Source organism: Peromyscus leucopus, chromosome 5, assembly GCF_004664715.2.
Source record: "Peromyscus leucopus breed LL Stock chromosome 5, UCI_PerLeu_2.1, whole genome shotgun sequence".
In the NCBI taxonomy this organism is placed as follows: domain Eukaryota; kingdom Metazoa; phylum Chordata; class Mammalia; order Rodentia; family Cricetidae; genus Peromyscus; species Peromyscus leucopus.
The window spans coordinates 141894954-141907332 of record NC_051067.1 but is presented as its reverse complement, the minus strand read 5'-3'; the positions used below and the strand labels follow the sequence as shown (position 1 = coordinate 141907332).

At 48.4% G+C, this 12379-nt stretch overlaps 1 protein-coding gene and 1 non-coding gene across 4 annotated transcripts in view; one reads left to right on the top strand and one right to left on the bottom strand.

The window, feature by feature from the left end:
* Positions 1-12379, top strand: part of Slco5a1 (solute carrier organic anion transporter family member 5A1) — a 149628-nt gene that overhangs the window by 24540 nt on the left and 112709 nt on the right. The window lies entirely within an intron of this gene.
* LOC114690148 lies at positions 1381-1484 on the bottom strand. The gene has a single exon (XR_003734035.1). It is a non-coding gene; the product is annotated as a small nucleolar RNA U13 (small nucleolar RNA).

Below are 12379 nucleotides of genomic sequence, written 5' to 3'. Positions count from 1 at the left end.
TGTGTCAATATGATCCTTAAATGTGTGTGAACATCATAATTACTTGAGAAATATCCTTCAAAAATGTAGACTTTTGCCCCCTGTCCCTGCCGAACTCTAATTTAGTAGGGATACACTCCCACTGAAAATATAATGTGTCCTTTATGAGAGCTTCCCAGATGATGAAAACCACCACCCTACAAGACAAAGTCAGAAAAAACTCTCTTCAAAGGAATGCATATGGCTTTGTCTCTAAGTCTGCTTTCACCTCTCACAGAGGTTCACATGGCAGCTTCCGGGAATTCCTGACACTCACGTGACGAGGAGGCCTGGGTCTCCCACTACTGCTAAGGACCAGGCTTTACCTCCCCAGCAGCTGCTGCATGATGGGAGGCTGCCATGCACTATTTGGATGTCAGGAAGGCGCTTTAGTTCTGGTGCAGGCCTTGGGAGTTTTTGGCTTGTAACGCTGCTACAGTGAACATTGTGAGCTGGTCTGGGAATCAGAGGACACCATTCAAGCTCTCTCTGTCTCTGTCTCTGTGTGTGTGTCGGGGGGCATGTGCTCATTTGTGGGCATGTGGAATCCAGAAGAGGATGCTGGCTGGGCACCCTGTTCTACCACTCCTTGAGATATTTCCTTGAGGCAGTGTCTCTCATGGAACCTACAGCTGGGTCGGCGGCCAGCACATCCCACTGACCCCCTGTCTCTGCCCTCCACCACATTGGGGTTACAGGTGCAGAAGTGGTCATGCCTGGTTTTTAAGTCGGAGCTGGGGATTTGAACTCGGATCCCCATGCTTGCACAGTGCACTCTGGCTCACCTCCCCAGCCCCCACTGTGGATGGAGCTTGCTGTCTACAGAGCCTGTCATTCAAGGAAAGCAGGTGCGCAGCTGTTTCTTCATTGTGCTTCTGCCTTCTTTCTAGTTTTATTTTGCAAATATTTAGTAAAACCGAGTGGTTTAAGGTATGATAACAGCAAAAGCCTTTCTCTTGGGATCTCAGGGTTTAGGAAAGCTCCAATGTGAGCACCCTGGGGACAGGGAAGCAGGAGCGCTTTGTCTTGTCCCTTCCTCTTGGGGCTTCTAGGAAGCTGGAAGCAGTACATTGGTAAATAGAGACCAGCTCCTGGGACTTTCCCACGAGAGGTTTTTTTTTCTTTCTTTTTCGTTTCCTTTTGTGTGTGTGTGTGTGTGTGTGTGTGTGCGCGCGCGCGCGCGCGCGCGCTTCTGTGTGTATTTCAGCAAACCTCTCTTGTTTCAAGCTGTATTTAAAGAAAATTGGTTGCTAGCAGTCTAGTAGTGGGAAGGTGTGGCTAGACTCCAGTCATCTTCTGAAACTCAGCTTGTGTTTTAGGGGACAATGGTCTGCACAGGCGTTCCCGTTCCCATTTTTTCCACGTGAGATGGGGAACGCACTGATGTGCTAACTGGGACTGTGGGAGGCGCCTCTCCCACGGCAATGTGAAAAGCCAGTCATCAGACTGAGGATCCTCGAGAGGATTCTGAGCAGTGGTTCTCAGGACTCTCCGGCACTCACAGGCACCTCCTCCTGTTTGGGTAGTGCTGGAGCTGGAAGTGAGGGACCTCCGTATGACGGGCAAACACCCCACCACTGAGCTACACAAGGAGCCCCTCAAGTCACCTTTTATGCCAAAGGCTGCCGCAAAGGGCGACCAAAGCTTGAGTGACAGCTATCACTCCCTGGTGAGAAGCAGTCAATGCCTGCCTTTTGACATTATATATTTATTTCTCTGTGTGTGTCTATTTACTCATGTATGTATGCTGCATGTTGGTGTGTGTACACATGTGTGTGCATTCATGTGGCGGTCAGAGGTCAGCTTCAGATGTCATTCTTAGGAGCTGTCTACTTTGGTTTTTGAGATAGGGTTTCTCACTGAGTCTATGGACTTGCCAAATAAGGCCGGCTGGCCAATGAGTCCCAGAGACCAACATGTCCTCAACTTCCAATGCTGGGATTATAGTCATGTGCCACCACAGCTGTTTATTATTATTTTTATTTTTCATTTTTTGGTTTATCGAGATAAGGTTTCTCTGTGTAGTTTTGGTGCTTGTCCTGGATCTCACTCTGTAGACCAGGCTGGCCTCGAACTCACAGAGATCCGCCTGGCTCTGCCTCATGAGGCTGGGATTAAAGGCGTGCACCATCATCTGGCTTATTATTATGATTTTATGTGGGTGCTGGGGATCAATCAGATCCTTGCACTCATGTGGTAAGCACTTGGCCAACTGAGCTGCGTTCCCAGCCCGCTGGCTACATTTAGTCTACGAAGCTCCAGGCGATTAGCACCTCTAACGCGGGTCTGGAAGCGTGGTCTCCCGTAGTGGGTGTGTGTTTGAGTGTGGCGAGGACCTTAGGCTGAGGGCTCTGGCAGGGGCTCACTCTCCAGCTGGGGGTAACGTTTCACTTGTACTGTAGCTTGGCCATGTGCTCCTTCTTGAGATGGAGGGCAGCCTCCCGCCCAGAGTGCCAATAACCATGAAACAAGTAACCTTCTTTTCCTGGTTTTTCTTTTCCTTTTTTCACACCAAACCGCCTGTTCCTTGAGAAAGTCATTTATAGACGCTAAGAGAGAAAGAACATCAGGGGGCACATTCAGAAATTACAAGCAAGTCCACTACTTGTTGATTTTTAAGGTATGGGTCACAGAGCCTAACGAAAATGCCTTGCTTCTGGTTATATTGTGTACTTTCTTGGGAATGCTATTGTCTGAACTCAGAGATCCAGGGTACCACAAAAGGCACATGGAAACCTGGGCAATGTTAACACTCATCTGGTATGTGACCTGCTTCCACAAGGAAGATGCTAGTGTGTCTTCTGACCACCATCCCCCTTCCCCCATCTCCCACCTTCCAATGTTCCTTCATGGCAAGGTTCCCCTCACACTACTCACTCACGATTCTGCCTCTTCAGCTAAGTGTGAGAACACAGCCTACAATCCCAGCACTTGGGGAGCTGAGACAGGAGGATCAATATCATGAGGAAGCCTGAGCTGAATAGTGGGACCTCATCATTTGTGTGTGTGTGTGTGTGTGTGTGTGTGTGTGTGTGTACCTCCTACACACACACACACAAACACAGATTGACATATTACCCCATCTTAGCTGATTTCTTGTCACTTGATAAGAAGTCACTTAAGAAAGAAGGGTTGCTTTTGAAAAGATGATGGTGGCCATCAACATCCACCTTGGAGTTCCGAGGAGTCTGAGAGACCCATGGAGGCCCTGAAGGGAAACGTCACAGCAGAAAAAGGGTCTGCAGAGCCCACAGTAGTTCTGGAACAACTAAGAAGAAAAAAAAAAAAAGGCAAGCCTTATGGGAAGATGCTTTTGAGAAGTGGACTCACAAAACTGGAAGGAAAGACGGAATAGAAGGGCACACATGGAGAATGACCAATCTGTGCCCTCAGTCAGCAGGCTGTAAGCACAAAGGTCATGCCCGATGAGCCTGGGGCTGCCGGCACCAACAACAGAGAGATGAGATGTATGGAGGCCTGGGGCTCCCTCAGAAACCTGTCATTACTGAATAGGGCTGGCCTCAGGCCCTAGGCCAGCTGGCCCCCAACACTGCCAAGGCTACGGTCTATGCTGCTTGCCCTGCTGGAAGCTGGAGATCTTGGGGTAGTGGTGCTGCCCACAGCCTATGAGCTCAACATCGTGCCTTGCCCGGTGAACCCCAGGGTGGCTGGCACTGGGGACAGGGTGGTGTGCAGCAGCCTGGAGCTCCCTCAGAAATGTGTCATGACTGAAGAGGGCCAGTCATAGCCCACCGGGGGCTGGCTGGCCCCCAACATGGAGCAGCTTGAGCGGCAGCCCATATTGCTTGCCCACCTGCAGGCTACAAGCACACAGATCGAGCCTGGGAGCCTCGGGGAGGCAGTTACTTCAGGGAGGAGGTGTGCAGGAGCCAGGAGCTCACACAGAACGTACCCCTGCTGCCCTGGTAGCCTCTATATCACTTTGACTCTGGGCAACAGCAGAATACCCAAGTTGAGTCTCGGCAATGGTCCAGTATTTATGGTGCCTCAGAAACAGAAACCTTGAACCAGACCAATGACTCACTGCAATGAATATTTGCATGTCAAGCTGTTTAGGCAAAAACATATACTGTGTGACACACTGCAGTTTCCGATGCCACTACAACAAAGGAACATGTGATGGAGAGGTGGGGGAGATGGAGGAACGGAGTGGTTGAGTGCTCGGTGGACAGAGGCGGAACACGTACTCCCTAGTGGAGACCATGTGGATGTCCATGGTCCATGCTGTTGCCAGAAACCACGTGAAGTCCATGATCTTTGCCCCACTGACTGTAAAGGGAAGAGAGCTACTTTTTGCCATGGTACCGATGACTGCAGACTCACAGTTGAGAAAGAGGGGCAGAGGAGACTCTGAATACCCCTCCCCCACAAAAGTAACAGTCTAGACAGAAAGGCATCAAAGAGAACTCTTAAAACTGTGGTAAGGATGCTGAAGTGTAGTTCTCCACAAATGATGACTTCCGGCAGGGGTGGGGTGGAGAAGGACTCAGGTTTCTTTAGGGGGCTGGTCACCTGGAGTTTGACTGTGCTCCAGTGAGTATATGGGCAATGCAAATTGAACTTTGCCCCCTCTTTTTCTTCTTTTTTGGTGGGGGCAGGAGGTCCCAAGGTTGGAGAGGCAGATGGGGAGGTGGGTGTGATCAGTGTGTATTATGTGAAACTCCTGAATAATCAATACAAATATTTTGTAAAAAAAAGAAGAAAGGGGCTGGGCGGTGGTGGCACATGCCTTTAATCCTAGCACTTGGAAGGCAGAGCCAGGCGGATCTCTGTGAGTTCAAGGCCAGCCTGGTCTACACAGAGAGATCCAGGACAGGCACCAAAACTACACAGAGAAACCCTGTTTCAAAAAAACTGAAGAAGGAGGAGGAGGAGGAGGAGGAGGAGAAGAAGGAGAAGGAGAAGGAGAAGGAGAAGGAGAAGGAGAAGGAGAAAGAGAAGAGGAGGAGGAAGGGGTTTATTTTGCCTCACAGTTTGAGGGTGGACTCTGTCCTGGTGGAGAGGGCATGACAACAGGAGTGTGAGGTGCCTGGTCACCTGGTGTCCATAATCAGGGAGCAGAAAGAGACGGATGCTGGTCCTCAGCTTTGTCCTTCCTATTTAGTTCAGGACCTCAGCCATAGGATGGTGCCAGCCACGTTCACGATGAGTCTTCCTCTGTCTGGTAATCCTTTTTAGACACTCTCACAAAGTCTTCCAGAGGTTTGTTTCATGTTTTGGAAAGGCTGTAGGGAGAAGATGAAGAAGGGTCTAAGTCCCACTACCCTTTCTTTGAAATTAGAGGTTGCCTGAGGAGACGAGGTACAGAAGGTGAGGACCATGCAGTGCAGAGGGTGGAGGACTGTGCAGAGGGTGGGGGACCATGCAGTGCAGAGGGTGGAGGACCATGCAGTGTAGGGGGTGGAGGACCATGCAGTGCAGAGAGTGGAGGACTGTGCAGAGGGTGGGGGACCATGCAGTGCAGGGGGTGGGGGACCATGCAGTGCAGAGAGTGGAGGACTGTGCAGAGGGTGGGGGACCATGCAGTGCAGGGGGTGGGGGACCATGCAGTGCAGAGGGTGGGGGACCATGTAATGCAGAGGGTGGGGGACCATGCAGTGCAGGGGGTGGAGGACCATGCAGTGCAGGGGGTGGAGGACCATGCAGTGTAGAGGGTGGAGGACCATGCAGTGCAGAGGGTGGGGGACCATGCAGTGCAGAGGGTAGGGGACCATGCAGTGCAGGGGGGGGACCATGCAGTGCAGAGGGTGGGGGACCATACAGTGCAGAGAGTGGGGGACCATGCAGTGCAGGGGGTGGGGGACCATGCCGTGCAGGGCTGCTCTGTGGCTGGTGGCCAGGCCCACTGCTGGAGGCTGTGGAACCTCCAAGAGGGAAGGAGCCTTGTAGCCCAGGATGGTAGTTGCTGCTCCTGAGGTCCACCTAGATTGAAGAGTGGGACCAAGCCAGAAAAGGAGAGGGTCATGTGATGGGAAGGGGGAGAAGGGGCCAAGAAGCAGGACTTATTGGGCATGTTTGGCCCTGTACTCCTGTCAGGATATAGAATGCCCTAGAAGGCATTTCGATTCATACACAATATTCATGACATTTATTTGGTGTCGTCCATTAAAAAATAAATAAGTAAAAGATTGACCCATTGCCAACTTGCAGTTGATGGGAAATAAAAATAAATAAATGTGACCATACATTATTCTCCTGAGTGTTTCTCTATATTAAAACTAACCAAGTTTTCTATATTGTCATTGGGAATATAACCAAATGATTGGCTTGTGATAAGAAGGATTTTTTTTGGTATGGCAGATGGTAAACTGGCCCTCGAGTGTTTGGTGGTAGCTGATAAGCTGATTAATTCTCAGTGGGACATTGTGTCCTAATTAAAGCATTATTTCTATTGGCGGGGAAAGCAGTGTGTTGCTATACATGATAATCCTAGGAATAACGAAACTGGAGATTTGCTCATTTCTCCGTCAGATGCTCTGAGTAGCAGAAGGGATTGCTCTCAAACAAGGACATTTTAGAGTTCTGTGGCTGCTTTATCCTGAAGATGTCTTAGGACAGGAGCTCTGACATCAGCAAACCTCGGGGTCCCTGAGGATTCCGACAGCAGCTGGAGGGTGGGGCCTGAGAAGCTGCATTCCCAGTGAGAGAGCCAGAGGCACAGAGGCCAGAGCGTGACAACAGCATCCAGTCTTTATAGTCAGCAATGGCAGAGTGAGTCCTGTTACCGAGAGTGTTTAAGTAGCTGGGGTACAGTGACCCACGGCCAGGGCTCCTGTCTCCAGGAACCCGATTTTAGTGCAGTTGGCAGATGGTCAATGTGTGTGTGAGGTTATGGAGAACCTAGTCAAAAGGCTGAATTTTAAAGGGGTTTTCTAGGAAGTGGGGTTCGTTTTTATTCTGCCTTTTTTCTTATATGCACTAAAACTCACAAAATGAGGCTAGGCACACCGTGCTATGTTCTGCAGGGATGTGGGTTATGACGGAAAGAAAAACAAGGGGACACTTTGCCATAGAGCGGTGGCCAGGGAAGGCCTCCTGGGGGAGGTGAGCCTCTTGACAGGCGCTTGGTCTGAGAGCCTAGGAGGCCTTGGGTGTGTTCAAACTCAGCAGAAAGGAGTCTAGTCTTGAAGCAGTACATGGCAGGAGCAGGGACAGAGAAGGCAACAGAAGAATCAGACTCATCCTTGAAAACGGTCTCTAACCAAAAAGTTCATGAACCACTGGTGTCATCAGTGTTAAGCCTCAAGCCCTGGCACAAAGGGCTGAGGTGCCTATTTAACACATCAAAGCTGACCTGGCCACCAGATTCTCCCAGCATCCCTCAGTCTCTACTTGTTATAGGGTATGGCTGGCATATCCCGCCCCATACACTAAACTTTTCCAGACCAGGGACTGGGCTGCCCTTCCCCAAGAGGCTCTTCCCCGTGTAATCCAGATATTTTGGTTACCCTCCTCTTTTGTACCTTTGCTCTCCTGGCTGCTGCACCTGGTCCCCTCTCTCCACTCTCCCTCCCCCTCTCCCCACTCAGCCCAGCTCAGTCTGGTCATGTTTACGCTGGGATCTCCCAGATGTCCCTGCCTCTGGCTATGCTCGCCCACATATCTATAATAAACTTTCTGCGCCATACCTAGGAACAGCCATGTCCTCTCCTTTCCTTTTAATTTCTTTCCTCTTCATTCATCCAACCTCCAGTTTCTATTCATCCCTTTGTATTAAGTCTATTAAAAATTGCTGTCATAAAATACTCAATTCTATAAAGATGATAATTTCCCAATTTAACTGACAGTTTTAGCAGCTGAAAATCCATGCAGCATGACTCAGGTTCTGGCCAGGGCCTCCTTGGCTTGTCACCCCATGGTGGATAGAGTCACTCAGAGTGCGTGTGACGAAGAGATCTCACGGTGAGCCAGAAGACCGGAAGGAGACTGCAGTCCCATGAAAGCGTGTGAATCCCTTCTGAGGACAATGTCCCACATGACTTAAAAACTTTCCACTTCTACCTCAAAACTGTCCCAACACTTTGTTTGTTTTGTTTTTTGAGACAGGGTTTCTCTGTATAACAGCTCTGGAACTCACTTTGTAGATCAGGCTGGCTTCAAACCCATGAAGAGCCAACTTCCTCTGCCTCCTAAGTGCTGGGATTAAAGACGTGTGCCACCCAGCTCCAACACTTTTTAAAGAAAGATTTAGTTATCTATGTATTTTATGTATATGAATGCTCTATCTGTATTTACACCTGTATGCCGGAAGAGGGCATCAGATCCCATTGTAGATGGTTGTGAGCCACCATGTGGTTGCTGGGAACTGAACCCAGGTCCTCTGGAAGAGCAGTCGGTGCTCTTAACTGCTGAGCCAGCTCTCCAACTCCCAACACTTAAGATCACCACACTGGGGACCTGACTTCCAATACAGGGAACTGTGGGGACATCTGTGTCTAAACCACAGCATCTTTGATGACTAAGACACAAAGTTACATGACCATGAAACAGCCACCTCAGAGGCCGGTGCTCTTGGAAACCCACTTGGGAAATCTTGATCTATTGAGATGTGCCTTTTAAGGGACTCGGGTGACAGAGATGAATAACAAGGACCTGGGTTTCTAGGACTAGGTTTTGGACTGTGCTCTGATGTCTTGCTAGTATGTATTTGGGGGCCCTCAGGGAACTATGAACAATGACTACTGACCCCCGCCCCCAATCTCTTTGTGCCTTTGAGTAAGCTAGGCTAGAGAGGAAACCCTGGAAGAGACACATAAAAACGCATTCATCAGATGCTTCCATGGAGATTATCTGTAGCTTGCAAATGAAGTCTTACCAGACAAGTAATTAAAATACAATCTGTCTGCGGGTATGCAACTCTAATTCATAAGAATGTTGGTGAAGAAATGAGAAACATATAAAGACTAAGTTCTGTGGTAATGTACTGTGTTGGAAAACGTTGTAGCACATTGTCAGAAGCTCATGGTTGACTTGGATATAAGCAGTCGCTCATGGCTGTGACATTCATCTCTTTCCTCTGTGGGTATGGCGGACTCTCTTTTCCCCCATTCCCTTCCTCTTTTTGGGGGTGGTCGTGGTGGGCTTACGGTATCATGCAGCCAAGACTGGCCTCAAGCTTATTATTGTGTAGCTAAGGATAACCTGGAACACCCGATCTTCCTGCTTCCACCTCACCTGCGCTGGGGGCACACCCGGTGATAGCTGAGGAATTTTTTGGAAGCATAAAAACAATATAAAATAAAAAAAGTAAAACTCTTGGATTAACATCCAAGTTGGTTAGTGCTTTGCCAGCTGGAGTTACTTTAAATGGGTATTTTCTGGCCTCATCTGCTTCAACTCCAGGGGCCGGGTAGGTGGCTGGGGAAGACACAGGGGTATTTGTTAATGACTTAAACTGAAAGCAGCTGTATTTGGGTCTGCACCTTGGGATGTTGTCAATTGAATCTCATTCAAAGTATGGTCGGTACCTGAGGTGGCAAAGGGCAGCCTACACAGGAGACCTGAATCAGTACGGCTCTCAGGCCTGAGTTCTTCCTCGTCATTCTGATTAGCTTGAGAAGTGCCGGCAAGCTAAGTAAAAACCACCCGAGAGGGCTCTCTGAACAGGAAAGATCTGACCACTGCAGAGGGGAGAGAGGAGAAAGGCTGACCCAGAGGCCTCCCTCTCTCTCCTTCTTGTTCACTATGACGCACCTGCCCTGTCCTTCCCACCACCAGGACTGGAGACATCTGTGAGCAAGAGCGCATCGAGTTGGTCAGAGGGCGCTGGTGGGTCTCTGTGAGTTCAAGGCCAGCCTGGCCTACAGAGTGAGTTCCAGGAAAGCCAGGGCTACACAGAGAAACCCTGTCCTGAAGAAGAAAAGAAAAAAAACCATGAAGACTGATAAGGAAGATGCTCAAAGTGAACTTCATTCCTCCACAAGCGCGCACGCGCACACACACACACACACACACACACACACACACACACACACACACACGGATGGACCCCGAGGAACAATATCTGGACCTATCCTCTGGCCTCCACGAGTACACATACATACACATGGATGAAAACAAGATTTAGGATGGAGTTGGAAAAAATATTGGGCAGTGTGTGTGTGTGTGTGTGTGTGTGTGTGTGTGTGTGTGTGTTACTCTAGTTAAAGAGCATAAAGAACAAACAAAAAGATAATAGAGACGGGTCATGTGATCCCTTGGTCCCATTGCTTACAGGTTTCCACTTTCTTCTTCTAAAGGTCTCTCGCACACCCATCCACCATCCCAGCTTAGCTCTGATCTCACCACCTCACACCTGGGCTGCTGGGCTCTCCTGCCCTTTGTTTTCCTTTCTACACGTATATATTTTTAATTTTCTTAGAAATTAAAATAAATTGCATCATCACTCCCTCCCTTTCCTCCCCTCCCCCCACCTTCCATGTCTCTTCTAGCTCATCTTCTTCCTCTCAGATCCATGGGTTCTTTTTCTTTGTTATTATTGCACATATGTATAAACACACAGACACGTAACTATATAGCCTGCTGAGTCCATTTAGTGTTGCTTCCATGTGTTTGATCTCAGGGCTTCCATTTGATAATGAATTAGGGGGTTCATCGTTGGGGAGGACTAAGTCTCCCTCTTTCAGCAGGTGTTATTTGCTTGTAGTTCTTTGTCTAGGGGCAAAGTTCCTATTCAACATTAGCTATTAGTGCTATCATTGTTCAGGACCTGTTTGGGCAGCCATATTGTTGAAGTATCATGGGTAAAACTTATCATTTCTAGGAGACACAATCTCACAACAGACTTCTTGGTCTTCTGGCTCTTTCAGTCTTCTGCCCGCTTTCTTGAGGTGTCTCCGGAGCCTGAGACGCAAGAGTTATAGTCCAGATGTATCCTTTGGTTCTGGGGATCGATTCCATAGTCAGTTCAATATTTTGACCAGTTGTAGTGTTTTGTAAAGGTCTTCATCTGTTGCTCCACTTATCTGTGGGTATAAGGATAAGTATTAAGAATGCAGTGAGGCAGGGCTGGAGAGATGGCTCAGAGGTTAAGAGCACTGCCTGTTCTTCCAGAGGTCCTGAGTTCAATTCCCAGCAACCACATGGTGGCTCACAACCATAATGAGATCTGGTACCCTCTTCTGGTGTGCAGGCATGCATGCAGATAGAAGAACACTATATACATACATGCATACATACATACATACATAAATGAATAAAAAGAATGCAACGAGGAAGTATTCAGCTTTAGTAAAGTGGTGGTAGAAAGTTCTCCTCTAAGACCCATAACCTCACTAGCCCTGGGTACTTGGGTATCTTTCCAGTACCAGGCATGATTTCCTTCTGTTGAGTGAACCTTGAGTTCAATTAGACAGCTGTTGATTACCACCAGGCTATAAATGCCACTATCACACCTTTAGGGATATCTTGTAAGGATATCTTGCCATGCTGGTCATTGTTGTGGTTCACAGGCATTGCAGCTGGGTAGGACTATTGGTTGCTTCCCTCCTTGGCAGCATGGGTAGTACCTTCTAGTACCTTCTGGTGCTCTGAAAGCTAGTCCTTAACAGGGATAGACTTTCAGTTCAGAGACCTGTCTTTGATAGTTCAAGTCACATGTCTGAAGTACATGGTATCTTTAACAATACTTACCTCTGGGAGGCAACCCAGGCAGTAGCAGTAGCCTGTATTGTTTTGGGAATCTCTTTAGTCCCTGATACATAACTCAAAAGGGTTTTCTTCGTGCTTAGTACTGAGGTTTTTGTAAGACAGTCAGTGGCTCTTGTGGATAGCATTGTTGACCCAAATGGCGTAACTTCATTTACACACACACACACACACACACACACACACACACACACACACACACACACTGATTCCTGTGGCCTTTTCAAACACCCTTAGTGTGATTATTTTCCTCCTTCCCCCCTCTCCCTTCGGGATTGCCCTCGTTCCCTTCTTCCTAGGTGACCCTTCATCTCTCTGGCAGCCTGCTGTTCTTGATTTCCTTTTAATAATTACAACTTGAAACCAGACAAATGTTCCTAAAAGCTCATTTTAGACTTTTTTTTCTTAAGTCTTTTTGGGCATGGCGGGTAAAATTCAGCGTCCTGCTTTGCTTTGAAGGCTCCCATATTTATTCTCTCTGCGCTATCCCAAGCAGACCTCTCTCTATTTTCTGTGTTTTCCTACTGTATTTTTGTACAACTGTCTTTGCTTTCCTAACACTTTGTGTCCAGATCTGACTCATCTTTCAAGATCTTGCTTAGGAGTGTGCTTGTTGAAATCTTCATAGCTTTTCTTCCTTGGCAAATTGCAGAAGCATTGATCTGTTTCAGTCAGCCATTAGGCTCATGAAAGC